At 60.7% G+C, this 15,924-nt stretch overlaps 1 protein-coding gene and 1 long non-coding RNA gene across 2 annotated transcripts in view; both read left to right on the forward strand.

Annotated features, from left to right (window-relative positions):
- The window catches only part of MACROD1 (mono-ADP ribosylhydrolase 1), a 143,620-nt gene that overhangs the window by 56,692 nt on the left and 71,004 nt on the right, over nt 1-15,924 (forward strand).
- LOC132661931 (uncharacterized) lies at nt 4,516-7,533 on the forward strand. The gene is made up of 2 exons (XR_014135282.1): nt 4,516-6,102; nt 6,170-7,533. It is a non-coding gene; the product is annotated as an uncharacterized LOC132661931 (long non-coding RNA).

Here is a 15,924-nt window from a genome sequence, read left to right on the forward strand (position 1 = left end):
CCCTGTTCCCATAGGCTCCAGGTCTCTGCTCTGGTGCCAAAGAACCAGTTTTTTTGGGTCAACATCACAAAGGCTTCCACTTGTAAGTACTTGAGATGCTTACAATTTTACTTTTTGTTATAAATAATAACATCATGACCGTATTAAAAGGAACCTGAAAGGGGGAAAGAAAGCCAAGTGCACAATCCCACATGTCTACACCACTCCACTTTGGCTGGATCGGCCTGTACGTACACACTGTCTACAAGGGGACAGCGTGCCTTATCCTTTTCCAGGTCATTTCTGCTTGCCATCTCCCTTGAGCCATGAGACAAACCAGCACAGCTCGCAGGGCAGGGAGGACCATTGTGCAGGGGCAATGACACTGAGAAGGGGGGGCCTGTCCAAGGTCATACAACCTGCATGACAACCAGGACCTTGAATTCTGGGTCAGTTCCCCTCTCTCTGCAAGACACCAAGTCTCAGTGCAACAGAAACACCATCAACCAAACGCAAGGTGGCCCCTGGGGCCACTGCACTTGGGTTCTTCCTGAGGCCCTCTCGTGCAGTCATCCGCCCATTCATCCATCTCTCCATCCACCCATCCATCCATCCACGCATCCATCTATCCATCCATCCATCCATCCATCCATCTATCCATCCATCCATCCATCCACCCATCCATCCATCCACCCATCCATCCATCCATCCATCCATCCATCCATCCACCCACCTATCCATCCATCCATCCATCCACCCATCCATCCATCCACCCATCCATCCATCCATCCATCCATCCATCCATCCATCCATCCACCCACCCATCCACCCATCCATCCATTCATCCATCCATCCATCCACCCACCCACCCATCCATCCATCCATCCATCCACATAGCTCTCCATTCATGCATCCTTCTGTCCATTCACCCATCATCCATCTATCCCCCCCCCACCCATCTCTCCATCTATCTGTCCATCTCCTTGTCTCTTTCCATCTGTCTGTCTCTCTTTCCATCCATCCATGCATCTGTCACTACCCCCTCCCTCCATCTCTCTATCCATCCACCTACCTGTCCATCTTTCTGTCTACCCATCTTTCTGTCTCTCCATCCGTCCATTCATCCATCCCTCCCTCCCTCCCTCCATCCATCCAGCAAACATGTACTGGTTCCAGTTCTGCTCCTGGCACCATGCAAGACATCGGGATTCAAGGAAGAGCCCCTGTCCTCTAGGAGCTCCAAATCCAGTGGGGAGGCCATTGGTTTGCAGAGAGCCATAGTGTGAGACCCACACTGGGAGCAAAAAGCCCACCTTGTCCGGCCTGGGAGGGTGGATCACGGGGAAGGTAACACTGTGCTGTGGTTCCAGGATCCTCCAGACTCCTATGTCATGATAGTCACATTTGAACTCAGTGGCGAGGCAGAGCGGGGCGCATGTGGCTGGGTCTTCTCCGACCCCCTACCTGTCCATCTTCTAGGGTACCCACCCCCCCTTTGGACCTCAGAACTCTCCCCCCGAAGTGGAATCGCTCTCCAGCTTTGCGGTTCCCAGCTGCCCTGAGGATCGTACTCACTGATATTAATTCCTATATTAGCAATTAGCCCTCCTGCTTCATTTCAACCTATGGCTCTTAGGGATGGATTATTGTGTGTGTATCATTAATCAGACGCCCGGTATATGCTGCTGGAAACCCAGGTGGGCTTTATGGCTGGTGACTTAGTCGAGTGGCATTTTAAATGAACAACACGCCTGTCCCCCCCAGCCCCTTCCTGGGCGAGACTGCCCTGTGGCAAAGAGGGCAGAGTTTAGATCATGGCAAGCAGGTCAAAGCTGGCTCGAGCTAGGAGACCCGGGGTTTTCTTTCATTCGGGACTTCCAGGCTGAGGTCAGCATCTGTATCCGACCTGTATAGATGAAAAGGCTCTTTGTGACTCAAAACCGAGTTTGTTCTCTGGCTGCTGACTTCCTCCCACCAGGACGGCCATCCACAGGGCCCGTTTCTCTTCCCCCACCGTGACCACAGCGTGTGGGTCACTCCTCTCTCGTGCCAGCGTGGACCTGGGAGCTGTCACGGCCGCGGTCCCTCTCTGTAGGAGGCAGAGGGCTGGGGGCCGGGGCCACAGGGCAGGGAGAGCTCTCCCACTCGAGAGGATGGACCGCTCCTGCCACAGAGCCAGCATAGTAGGGGTGGGGTGGGAAGGTCATTTCGGGCCAAGGGACCGGCATACGCAAAGGCTCAGGGTAGGAGGGCTTGGTGGTGAGAAGGCTGGTGTCCCAAAGCTCTGACTGAGTTAGCGGGGGGGCAGTGACCTGAGCTGAAGTGGGAGATGGCCTTCTGGCCTCGCGGGGGGGACTTCTGCATGCTCTGCCGAGGGGCCTGGTCTTCATCCCGAGGGCAGTGGGGAGCCAGGGAACGGGACCAGGCAGGGGGAGGCACGCCCAGACCTTCATGGAGAACTTGAGGGTGCTCGGGTGCATGAGAGGGACTCAGTGAGAAGCTGGGACAGTGTCCCCAGGAGCAGGGGTGGGGAACAGTGGGGTTGAGGGGAAGGGGCTGGCCAGGCAAGTCTCCCTGAAGCCTGGGGGCTGAGTGGGTTCCTGCCCCCTTCTCCCCCTCACCAGAGGGTGACGGACTGAGCACCTCCAGGCACAGGCAGCCCGTTGGGGGGCTCAGGGCCTGAGTGTGCATGCCTCTAGGTTCCCCGGGGGGGGGCCAGGCGGGAGCCCTCCGCAGGGGGCGTGCCTGGAGGCCCCAGCTCGTCCCTTCTGCACCGGGAGCCGGCCCCACCCTGCCCGCTTCTCCAAAGCCTGGCCCCCAGCCTCGGCACTGCAGCATGGCACCCCATAGCAGGTAAGAAGAGGCGGAGGCGACAGAGCCTGCATACACAGTGTGAACCCCAAGCCTCCAGTCTGCTAATTAAACCGCTTCCTGACAAAACCCAGACTTTAGCGGGTGGGTGTGGGAGCGAGGGCGGGAGCCGGTCTGTGGGCAGCTGCAGGAGGCCTGGCTGCCTGGCCAGCGGGCCTGGACCACCGCCGGCACCCACCCTCGGAGGCAGACCGCTGGAGAATGGGGGGAGGGGTGGGGGAGAGGGCCGCCGACCGTGCCCAGAGCAGAGAAGCCAACAGCTCCAGGGTCCCAGGGGGCTGCTCTTCCCGGACAGCTTTTCAGAGAGGAGATGTGGTATTCCCGCCGCCCCCCCCCCCCCCCCCCGTGGGATGTCTCTCTCCCTCTCCACGTGTGGGCTGGAGCCGGGACCTGGGAAGCAAAGGCAGCTGCGGCCGGAGGTGGCTTGGAATTCGCTCCCATCTCCTGGCGCTGGGCTGGCAGAACAGCCCAGGGACCGAACTGGCCCACACTGCTGGCACCCGCTGCCTGCCTGCCTGCCTGCCTGCCTGGGCCCAGCAGCCCCTCCTTTGCACCGTCTGGGGGCGCCTGGAGGCCTGACTCTACCAGTTGAGGGTGCTGCCCCACAGTGCAGCCGAGCACCAGGGGGACCTAGAAAGACCACCGTGTGGGTACGGTCATCCCTGGCCGGCAATGGAACAGAAGAACAGACAGGCACCTGAAGGGGCCTCCTGCACCTGGAGTGCTGTGTGCCTCGGAAATTGCCCGCGAGTGTGGGCGGGCAGCGGGAGGAACCCCCGTGCCCCGGGGAGCTGCGAGAGTGGGCGAGGGGCCAGGGCACGGCCTAGGGCAGCTAGGCTCAGCCGGGCCCAGGATCGCTGCTCTCAGCCTCTGGAGGGGGAGGCTGAAGCAGGGCGGAGGAGGGGAAGAGCACCCAGCCCTCCACGGGCCTGCCCCTCTGCCCCCAGGGAGGGCACAGTGGCTGGAGTCTGCCCACACACGACAGGGGACAGGAAGAGAGGCCCGGGCCTGCATGAGGCTCTTTGCCTACTGCCTGCTGCCCCCTGGGAAGGAGGCTGCCTGCCGGCCTAACGCTACCCAGCAGGCCTTGGTATAACTCAGCTCCCACACGCAAGGGTCTGTACCCAGCCCCAGGGGGATCCCGGGGATCCTGGGGGATGACAGGTCTGGTGTGCCAGCAAAGGCCAGACCTTTCGCGGGAAATTGGCCCACTTTTGCTAGTGGAACAGTGACTGTGCCCTCAGCTGAGGTCGGCAGTGGAGTCTGGAGGCAGAAGCCCTGGACCCCTGGCCACCCTGGCTATGAAACGGGTCCTACACGGCTCTTATGCAGCTATTTGAAGCAGCACTTTGCTGGTGAGTCTGGTGTGGGGCCTCTGGGGGGGAAAGGGGTCACAGCTGGAGGCCCGCCCCCCCCCCCCCCCCCCGAGAGAAGGCTAAGGAGCTTTTAGAACCCAGGCTCTGCTCAAGGGGTTGTCACCTTCCCTCCTCTGCCACACACTTCCCTCCACCGGCTCCCCAGCCTCAGATTCCTTCAGGAGCCCTGCTCCGTACAGAGAAGGTGCCATGATCCGGTATGTGCCCTGGGGACCATCAGCACCCACTCTCTAGCTGTTGGGTTCAAATGCCAGTCGTCCGTAGACACCCCCCCCCCCCCCCACGTGCACTTGCGCCGTCCGAGTTACCTGGGTGCGGCCGGCGGAAGTTGCCTTTCCTTCCGGAAGGGTCCACTTCCCTCCCGCCAAATGTGCCCGCTTCCGGCCCCCAGGGACAGGAGCCCTTTCGCCTGGCTCCCCCGGCTTTCCAGTTTCCCTGAACCATGGAAGCCGGTGCCAAGGGATTTTCGTCTCCGTGTTGGAAATCTCCCACCCCTCCCCTCCTTCCCGTAAACACACTCTCGGGCCGAGAGAGCGACACCGCGCACCCTGGCCGCGCGCGCGGCCAGACTTTGTTAATATTTACAGCGAGTGGCTCAGAAAGCTATTAGCTTCCTTTTCTTGTTAATTGAAAGAGGAGAAAATGGTTGTAACACTTCAAAAGGACTTAAAGCGCAGTCTGAGAGACCAGCTGAATAAGGAGGAAGGGAAAAAAGAGCGACCGACCACGTAAAATAAAAGGAAGAAAGGAAGCCCACACCTCACGCGTCACGCGAGGGTGGACTGGTGCTCCTTCTCCGTCTCGGCAGATGCCTGGCTTTCCTCTGAGGTTTCCTCATTGCTGCTCATTGTATATTTTCCTTTTCATTTGGGAGCCTGCCTTAAGGACAGAAGGAGGAAGAAAAAGGATTCGAGGTGCACTTTTGTTAATAACGAGGCTCTTTGAAGCCGCGGCTGACGAGGCCCCCGGTATCTTTGCTCCTGGGGCACACGAGGCCTGGCCTTGCCCGGCACCTGCAAGCCCAGGGGCTTCCCTGATCGGTGGCCACCAACACACAGGCATTCACTTCCCAGGATGCAGGCCCAGATGGGGCACTGGGCTAAAGCCATTCCCGGGCCCCTGTCCTGGGTGGGTGTACCTTGGGGAAGCACTTGGGCCTCAGTCCCCCGTGGACCCCAGGGACAGCCAGGGATGCCACGGTCATGAGAGGGGTGGGGACTTTCTGAATCCCTGTAGACGAGGAGCTGGAGGTCCAGCCTTGCCAAGCCTCTGGCCTCTGTGGTCCGCCTCCCCAGGCTACTTTTCCTAGAGATCAAGGATTCCTCCTTCTGTACCTACACATTCAGCTTCTGGACTGCGCCCTGAGATGTTAGCGACCAAACATCTCTGCCAGGCTCCCTGCCATCAGATAGGGGCAGATCGGGTGACTCAAGAGGCTTTCACTCCGAGAGCCTGCCTTTCAGTTCAGGCTGACAAGTGTCCCCTCCTTCAGGAAGTCCCTGGCCTCTGGCACCCTGCCCTCTATCAGCCTGGCTTTCTCTGTTTCTACAGAACAAGGTAGATGCCTGTAGCAAGCACAGAGGGGCCCAGCTCCTGCGTCTGGATGGGCTGCAGTAAAGGGAGGCCAGACCGTGCATTGAAGGAGGTCCCCTCCACCCTGCTCCGTCCCTGCTTGTGCCCCGATCAGACCAGGCAGCAACCCTGTTCTGCTCTTGGGCCCTACAACAGGCACAGCCACACTGCAGGGCAGGAGGCCCTGGGGAGGCCACAGGTGGCTGGGGCAGGGACCGAGGGGCAGATAGGACTCTTCAGGGACGACAGCACTCTCCCGCCCTTGGGTTTCTGGACAGCTGACCAGGAGAAGGAAGACCAACCTGTTCTGGGGGGACCAGAGATCTAGAAAGACCAGGAGGGATGTACTGGGAGGGATTCCATTAAGGAAGAATGGGTAACAGACAGAGATGCCCAAAGATGGCCCAGACTGCCGTGGAGGGGAAGTGTCAGGCTGGGACTTGAAGACCCCCTAGCAGAGAGGTGGGATGGCAGTGAACCTGGCCCACCCAGGCTTCCTCCCTCTGAGGCCTGCTCCCGCGGCCACACTGTCACCGCCCCCACCCCGCCGATTCATCCCCATTCAGCCTCGGTCCTCCTCAGGGCTCCCCCCACCCTGGCCCTCGCACTGTCCACCCGGGATTCTAACCGTCTTGCCCCCCCCTTCAGCTGTGAGCTCTTAAGGGCACAGATGGTGCCAGCAGCAGTGACAACAGCCTGGCTAACTTGACAGAGTTCTGCCAGTGGCCCCGGGCACAGAGCTAAGCGTTTTACGGGGATGATCCAACAGCAACACAAGCAACCCTGAATTAAGTCTGAGGCAGGCAGTATTCATCCATCACCTCTCTGAGCCCACAGGCACTATTATTCCCATTTCGATTTTCCACCTGAGGAAACAAGCATCCTGGAGCCCGCCCTAGTCACACAGTGGGTCCGCTGTGGTGCCTGAACACAAACCCACTCTCGTCTTGGCTCCGTGCCCCATACTCTGGGCCCCCAACAGGATTTCCTGTGTGGCCAGGGATTAAGGGCTGTGCTCAAACCGGTGGAGGCTGCAGGCTGGCACTCCCTCCCCAGGTTCGCAGGGCCATGAGCATGTTAAAGGCTCTGAGAAGTCCTGCTGCAAAGATACCAATTTAGCTCTGTCCACTCGGGCAGTTACCTGGTAACCTCCCAGGATTCTCTGTGTTCTTCAAAGCGTGCCCGGGGAGATGCCTCAGGCAACCATTTAACCAGTCTTTGGTGGATGCCTGCCGTGTACCGGGTAGTGGGCTTTCCAGTGACGTGCAGTGGTGAGGGCAGGCGTGTCCCTGCCCTCTGCCCACCCCCCGCCCCCCCCCCCCAGCACCCAGCTCAGCGCCTGGCACATAGGAGGCACACACACATTGAGCAAATGAGAACTGAATGAGAGGGACAGTGGATGGGGCTGAGGAGCTGACTCAGTCTCTGCCCTGAGCTGCCCCATATGTCCTCCTCCTCCAGTCCTGGACCCACTGCCAGCCCACTGGCCAGGCTCAGCCTCAGTCTTCCCCACGATACGGGCATCCAGGCGGGCTAAGAGCAGCCTGCCCCTGGAAGGCCCACCAGGCCTCCTCGCATGCCGGCAGGTCAGAGCCCGCGGCCCCTTCTCAGGGCCCCCCCCACCACCACCAGGCCCAGTACCTCCTCCCTTCCCTTCCAGCTCTGTGGCTCCGGCCTTGACATTCCAATCACATCTCCCAGGCCTGCCCGGAATACTAATTCTCCCAAGATGAAACCGTCCATGTTTAATTTTTTTTAAAAGCCAGGCGGAAAGAAAAGACAAGAAACGGGGAGGCATCCGTGGGTGGAAGTCGGAGCCCTCCTTCGAGCTCTGTTCAGAGCTTCTCTGGGCGGCTGGCCTCGAAGCCACCAGCCACCCTGGGTGGTCACTGGCTTGGGAGGGTTATTTTTGGAGGCCCTCAGGTGGGAGCCCCTTTAAAAGTGGACAGCCAGGCAAGTTAGGCTTCTGCTCCTCTCCTATCAGAAGACAGAGCCTGAGGCCTCCCCGGGGGGGGGGGGGGGGGGGGGCTGGGGTCAGCTGGGGACAGAGAGAGGGCTGGAGTGGCAGGACCAACATGGGAGAGCCCAGAGTGGGCTCCATCTGAGAGCGAGGCCAGAGGCCACGGGGTACGGGGAAGAGGGGCTGGACGGCAGGGACAGGGAGAGTGCTTCCGTGCTGGATGACCTTGGACGAGCCCTTCCCCGCTCTGGGCCTCGGTGGCCACCCTGGAGCCCTAAAACATGGCTGTTCTTTGGGTTGGGAGGGCTGTTACAGGAAGACTAGGGTCGAGCCCCTCTTGCAGCTTCAACCCCGGTGTTACTTGGGGTCATGTGTCATGTCTCTGGGCATCGGCTTCCGTACCCACGAGGTGGGGGACCGAGGGAAGCTTCTTACAGACCTGTGGTGAGGGTTCCAGGCAGCACGGGGTGAGCGCCCTAAGGACCAGCCTGGCACCCCACGCACATATACCGTCACCCGCCAGACAGGTGCACTCAGGAAAACTTCTTCTTCCCCCCGCCTGCCCCCAGCCCTCAGCCCCGACCGCCTGGGGAAGCGCCCTCTCACACCAGCCCGACCCCGGCGGGGTGCCACCTCCCCCACAAGATCCCAGTGTCACAGTCTAATGTCCCCAGAGGGACGAATGAAATTGTAACGGCAGGAAACATGACAGAACATGAAACATGATGAAATCAGCTACATAAATTATGAAATCCAAATCATAGCCCGGCTCCTTCCGCAGCGGGGGAAGGTGCTGGCAGATGCCCCGCAGGCCGGAGGCTCTGAGTGGAGACCATGGGGCACCCTGAGCCCCTTGACTGAGCACTGGGACCACTGGGAGCACTGGCTGCCCACGGCTTCAGCTGCCCCGCCTCCATGCCCTCCCCCGCCCCTCCTCCTCCTCCTCCTCCTCCAGGGAGCTTCAGGGAGACAGAGCCCTGAATGGCCCAGGGTCAGAGGCTGGGCCCTGCCTCCATGAGATACGACGCTTTCCATTTCTACTCTGCGTCTCCCGTGGATCAGACTCCGGTCAAGGCCATGGCCGGACTGGTCCCTTCCGCTGCCCTCTCCCCGTTCGCTTCCTCCCTTAGATTTTCCCTGGGAGCTTGGACGTAGGACAAACCCCCAGCTGCTCGGTGGAGAGATCCACCACTGCTCCTCCCTGCCCTGTTTTATTATTTTTTTTAAACAGTTCTCCTTTTCAGTTTTTTAGTTATTTTATTCTGCTGTTTATTCTTTTAATTTTATTTATGTATTTTAAGAGAGAGAGGGTGCAGTGGGGAAGGGGCAGAGAGAGAGGCTCCTGTTCGTGCGGAGCCTGATGTGGGGCTCGAACCCATGAATCCGTGAGATCACGACCTGAGCTGAAGTCAGATGCTTAACCCACTGAACCACCCAGGCGCCCCCTCCCTGCCCCGTTTTAGTCTTAGGACACCTCTGCCACGGAACGTGGGCCTGAATGGCGGTCAGGGACGAGGCCTGGGCCTGCGCAGTCCTCTAGCTGCCGGCCCCTCCCATCTAGGCAGCCGGCCCTGCCCCCAGCCTCCACTTCCTCCCTCCTCCCTGGGCACAGCCTCCCCAGTCCCCACCCCGGCCCTTGCAGCCACCTGTGAGCGCTAGGCTGGTACAGGCAGGGTGACTCCAAGCAGACGTAAGCACGTTTTGGCCACCTCTCCTCCGCTGCGGGGGCTGTGACATAAATTATTATCGACCCGATGCCGGCTGGGGCTGGAGACGAGATGGGGAAATAAAGCACTGGGCTCAATAATTGTGCCCTGCTGGCTGAATTTACTTATTTGTGGCTTTCCTACCCACTGGGAAACGCGACGCTGAGTAACTGCTGACTATTAGGCTCCCGGACGGAGAAACACCCTCGGATCCATCTCCCGAGGACAGGCGAGGGCCGGAGACCTGCACGCTCCTCCCGCGGGCCCCACTGGGTCTGCTTTGGGTTTCCCAGGACCCCTCTTGTGTCGAATCCCGGTCCTGCTCCACCAGGTAGAGGGCTTCTTCTCCATGCTACAGATGGGGAGACTGAGGCACAGAGATGGACCTTGCTGCGGGTCCCCGTTTGCCTGCGACTTTCCCAGTTGCAGCCGGGCACCCGGGGCAGGTGGCCGCCTCACCCTGGTCTCCCGGCTGGTAACCGGCAGAGCGCAGGCTGCACCCTGCTCCTTCTGACCGAGAGCCCACGGGTGCTCTTAACCGACGTGCAAGGCCACCCCCTTCCCCGTCACCCACCCGCCCATCGGCTTGTTCGGAGGCCCGTGAGATCGCTCCCCAGCCCGCTCTGGGACCAGGAGGCTGCTGACTCCGGGACCTGTGGCCTCTGGCTGGGCATGGCCACGGGGAGCCCCAGTGGCTCGCTCAGAGGGAGGGAGGAGAGCCTGGTGGAGCTTGGGTGCCCTGGCTGCGTCCCCTCCCTTTCCGGGTGACCCTTTCCACAGCTTCAGCCATTCTCCTCCTGGTTTCCCTGATGCCGCCCATGACTCTGTGACCCCCTTCGATACACTCTGATCCCTGCCACGTGACAAGGGAATAGCTGCTTCCACCCACTGGGAGCCCACTGAGTGCCGTGCACCACGTTCAAAGTCTTTTATTATCCGCATGGACTTGTTTCACACTGTTCTTTTTTTTTAAGTTTATTTATTTATTCTGAGAGAGAGACAAAGCACGCAGGGAGGGAGACAGAGAATCCTAAGCAGGCTGCACACTGTCAGCGCACAGCCCGGTGCGGGGCTCGAACTCACAAACCGTGAGATCATGACCTGAGCTGAAATCAAGAGTCACGTGCTTAACCGACCGAGCGAGCCAGGCACCCCGTTGTTTCGTGCTCGTAATGACCCACTGAGGAAGCATATCGTCCCCATTTCACAGACAAGGCGACTGAGACCCAGAAAGGGGTCACAGAGCTGATAAGGGCAGCCTGGCTCTGAGTCCGTGCGGATGGAAAAACTAAAACCCACCCACCCAGAGGAGGAGGGACCCGATCGAGGCCAGGAGAGACAAACCGCAAAGGGCTGGCAGTCTTAGAGCATAGAGACCAGAGGCGATGCCGCCTGGCGGAAGGTGTCCCGGGGCGCGTGACACAGTGCTGGGCCCTGCCAGACGGACGGGTGGGTACAGAGGCCGAGGGTCCGGCGTGGAGGGGCTGGGAGCAGGCTGGAAGCTAGAGGCTATGCTGAGCCGTCCAGGGTGGGGAGGAGGGGAGACAGCTGCCTCCTGAGGACCCCCGAGCCGGGCAGCTGTGCCCAAGGCAGCACGGGGACTATGGCATCCCACAGCTCCACGGCTGGTGGCCACCGTCCCCGCTGCCACCTGCAGGTCAGAGTAGGGTCAGCCTTCTGCTGTCCTGGGTGAGCAGGGAAAGGAGAGGCTGGCTTACTGCTCAGTCGCGCCTTCACATGCCGCAGCCCTGCAAGGAGCACGTGCCTGCCTCCCTTTCACCGGTGAGGGATCTGAAGCTCCCAGAGGTCACTCTGCCTTGGAGGGGCAGAGTTGTGGCTGAACCCGGGCCCCTCTGCCCCCAGGTCCCTGCTGCCCCTCCCCAACCCCGGGCCTCATGACGCACAGGTCTTTCCATCTCCTGGCTACAGCCCCCCAGGGCACGGGCCTGTCCCCTCCCCAGAGGAGGCAGCAACTTTTACAGACTCACCCTGGAGGAGTTCCCCAGGTGGCTCAACTTTATTTTTGCCAAGCACTTTCTGAGTAACAGAGTCCCTGGGGCCCTGGGGTGAGGGCAGGAGGTTCATGGGGGCCCAGGAGCCCATGGGAGGAGCAGAGGAGGAGGCCGGGAGACACGGGCGGTGATGGGGGCATGAACTCCCCTTCCGACATGATCCGGCCCTCTCCCCCCTCTTCCTCGCCCCAGAAATGAGGAGTTAAGCCTTTGTCTCCCCCCTGCCCGCCCTTTCGGAGCTTCCAGAACAGCCCGAGGAAAGAAGTCAGTGGATCACCATAGTGCAGCGAAGCCCTCGCTGGGCCAGGCGTCCAGCCTCCCCTCCGGCCTCCCCTTCACATCCAGGCTGCAGAGAGCGAGCCTGGCTTGAGGCTGTGCCCACTCCACTGGCTACTGTCACCTCGGGGCAAGCCTGGGACCTGGGTCCCTGCTTCCCGGCCTAAGCTCCAGCAAGGAGCGGTGATGGAGGGGGGTGTGCCCAGCTTGACACTGCTGGTCCTAGCTCCCCGGGGGACACGGCTTGCTGGGTGGGAACCAGATACACCCCAGGGGCCCTCCCTCGGCCTAGGCGCTCCCTGGTGCCCTAAGCAGGAGCCCTAGGGAGAACAAGGGCGCCAAGGTGTGGGGGCCTGGCCTGACCTACAGCCTGGGAAGGTCGGGCAGGGTGTGGAAGGGGAGGAGGGGGGTCAGGGGGATGAGCTCCTTGAAGGGGCAACTCCTCGGCCCTGATCCGCCCCCATGTCTCCCCCCTACCGCCAGGCGGCAGAAGCAGCCTCCCCTGTCTGGCCCCTCTGGGAGGGGACAGCGGCAGGCTTATTTCCCTTCTGTGCCCCTGGGGGCCTTGCAGAGGGTCCAGCTCTGGGCACTGAGATGGGGCTGGGGTCCCAAGGAAACAGGAAGGCAGGCTGTGTGGGTTTCCCGGCCTGCGAGCCCCTGTGCAGGTGCGCAAATCTTGGCCTCACTTAACTGCACCATCATTTACGTTAATGCGTCTGTGGTCCACGTTTGGGTGCGGGTGAAATATGGCCCCGCATCGTTTACTGGTGGGAATGTTAATTGTGCGCGGCTGGCGGAGGACAAATATGCATTTGGGGGGTGTAGATCACCGTGGCAGCCGCCCCAGGAGGCGGCGGGGTGGCCATTGTGTGGGTAAAGGCAGGGCCCAGGGGTCGTGAAGGGAGGGGAATGGGTCTGGGGTGAGTCAGGCACCTTGCATTAGGACGCCACGGGTTGGGTGACACTCCTGGTGACGGCCAGGAGATGGGGGGCAGGGAAGGGGGCCTGCACGTGGAAAAGGCTTCCCTGGTTTGCCTCTCTGCGCCCCTGCCGTGAAGGAGAGTGGACGGCGTCGGCCCCTGAAGGGTCAGGCAAAGGCTGGCAGGCCTGCTTGCTTCCCACCGCCATCCCTCCCATGGGCTGCGGAAGTCACAGGGCGGGCCGAGGGCGACAGTGCAAGTCCTACCCGCTGCTCCTGTGCTGCCTGGGGACCTGGGCATGTCACAGACCCCTCATTGCTGTCACCTGTACCGCAGGCATGATCTCCCCCCGCCGTTTCTTTCTTCCGTAAACGTGGATTGAACTTGTACCGTCTAATTCCTGAAGCAAGAGCAGGACTCAGCAGGCACGAAGAGAAGCCCAGTGGGGGAGGGTGGGGGGGGGCAGCTAGCTGGGGTCGCATGGGGAAGGGGTCTGGACTTCATCCTGAGGGCGGTGGGGTGCCACAGGGGAGAACGGAGCAGGACGGGGTGGGGGAGGGACAGGTTTGACTTGAGAGTAGAAAGCTGGGGGAGGGGAGGGCTGGGGGCCGCACAGGAATGTTCTAGCCTCTGAGCAGGGAGGTGGTCACCGGCAACGAGATATGAAGGTACGAGCCTGTACACCTGGGGTGGCGCATTTACACCTCCAGAGAACAGCAAATAAACAAATAACGGAAGCTTCCCGTTGACCATGCCTGGGGGCCTGGGGCAGGGTGACCAGCCCTTCGTTTCCCTGCACAGCCCTGGGGGCTCACCATACCAGTCCAGCCTCCCAGCCCGGACCCATGTCCAGGCACACCCAAAATGCATGCCCCGCCCCCCCCCCCCCCCCCGCCCCGGCCCCAGCACTCTGGGGGAGGGGAGCAAAGGGAGGAGGCCCACGGGTTTCCCAACCAGCTCCTGCAAATGGGTACAAGGCCACCTCGCCATCTGGTGCGGGCAGGGGCTGTGGGGGACGGGCAGGGGCACCCAGGCCACCTCTCTGACAGGGCCCGGTTGGTGGTGGCCACCGAGAAGAGCCCACTTTCTTTGGCCCCAGAGCTTTCTCTACATCACCTCCCTTATTCCTCCCCACATCCCTACCTACAGGGGATGCTATTATTCCCCCACTTAATGGCCGAGCACACTGAGGCCCCGAGAAGTTAGGAAACTGACCTAAGTTGGTCCTGCCTGGCAAGAGGTGGAACTGCGATTTGAACCCGGGCCTTTCTGACGGCAGAGCCCTAGCCCAGGCCTTCAGGGTGCCTGGCTGATGACACCAAGCTTCCACCTGGGACAGGACCATCTCCAGTGGCCGGTGGCCAGTGGAACCCCCAGGCCTATCTATGCACTACTGTCCCTTCTCCCCAAAGCAGGCAGGCCCTGTTGCCCCACAGTCACACACAGCATGGGACGAGGCTGTCCCAGTGCCCGCCCAGGCTGCAGCTTGCGATAGACCTGGTGGCCGGGTGGCCGGGGCCGGACTTGGAAGATTTATGAGCTGGTTAAAATTTAATTCGGGTGGAAGATCCCGGCCATCCAAGCCAGCTGCCCCAGACAAATGGCCTCGTCCCTGCCGGCTCCCGCCCACTAGCCCCGGGGCTGGGCCTGGCCCTGGTGCCCGTCCTTCCCTAACTCTCCTTCCCCGGAAGGCAGGCCGCCGCCCACAGAGAAATCATAGCACCGAATTTGATTTGGGGTGGGAGCAGCGCGCGATGAGCCTTGTTTGCACTTCAGCTCCAAATGGAACCGGACACAATTGGCTTTGGGCGAGAACTGCCTCTGCCCGGGCCTCCCCGTGCGCCCAGAGGCAGCACTGCCTCCAAAAGAGCCTCCCCAAGCCCTCCAGTCCTCATCGCCAGGGGCGCCAGCCCTGGGCACCCCACCTGTTCACGCAGACATGCCCTGCCCTGCCCTGCTGCCCTCTGTCTCTGGCACCCTGATCCTCCCTAGGGCCCAACTGCTGGGCTTGAGTCCCAGACATGCTGGGGGTCTGGACTTCACCCTGAACCTCTTATACTGAACCTCTCAGAGCCTCAGTTTTCTCGTCTGTAAAAGGGGACAATCTATAAAATAGGCCCGACTCTTATGAGCTGGCACGGTAATGTAAAGGGTTAGAATGACACCTACATGTGGTACCCCCCCTTCACCTCTTTGGACCTGGGGGTGCAGCCTTGGATTTGCCCAGTCTGGCTGGATAAGGAACGACACTGGGGCTCCCGGGGGCATGCAGTGTGGTAGCCCAAGCACATGGACAGAGTGGCCCCTGTGCACAACCCTGCTTCCTCCTGGCCGATTCCCTCCTGAGTGGCCCCGTCACCGTTCTCACCCCACTACCTACCACGTGCTGGGTCCCTCCTAGGTGCTCTCCTGAGTAAGCACTGTGCACCCATTTTACAGATATAAAAAGTGAGGCTCAGAGAGCTGAAGAAATTGCCCGGCTCTTTAGAGGTCAGCGGGATGATCCAAGCACACAGTCCCTTTGACCCAGAGCTCACTCTCTGCCCGCTGTCCCCTGCAACTGCTGCCACTTTCCGGCTCCTGTCTAAGGGGGGGGGGGTGTCACAGAGAGGGGAGGGGGAGCTGGGCAGGGAAGAGACAAGGCAGGACCTGGGGGCCCCCTCCATTCTGCTGGGGGACAGAACCATCCCTCCTTGGCACACGCACGCACACACATACACACACACACACACACCATGTTGCCACTGGCAGGAATCCAGGCTCGGAAACAGACATGTCACCTTCTGAGGCTGAGTCCCTTTGGCCTGGAGAGGAGGCAGGAGGAGCAGGAGGCTGTAGAAGGCGCGTGCGCTCGTGCATATACGTACCTGTGCGCGCACGCGCCCTCCCGCATGCACATGCTCACATCGGCACAGACTCAAACAGGTACACGCGGGATGGGGAGAGGCTAGCAGAAGGGCCTGGGAACAGTCCTACGCACGCTCCCTCCCGCTCCCGGCTGTGACTGGTGTGGGCATCTGGTGGCAACCTCTCATTATTTACTTATGTATTTATTTATTTATTCCCATCTCATCCTAAAGGATTTGCGGCAGCTTACGGAAATACAACCTCATAAGAGAGGATCAAGAGAAGGGAGTTTGGTGGAGGGGAAAATCCCCAGGCTCTGAAGCAGGCGGGCTTGGGTTCAAATCTTGCTCTTTACTTATCTTTTGATAAGAAGTCACTTCCCCTCTCTCGGCCTCGCCTTCCTCA

This window comes from Panthera onca, chromosome D1 (assembly GCF_046562875.1).
Source record: "Panthera onca isolate mPanOnc1 chromosome D1, mPanOnc1 haplotype 2, whole genome shotgun sequence".
Taxonomy (NCBI): domain Eukaryota; kingdom Metazoa; phylum Chordata; class Mammalia; order Carnivora; family Felidae; genus Panthera; species Panthera onca.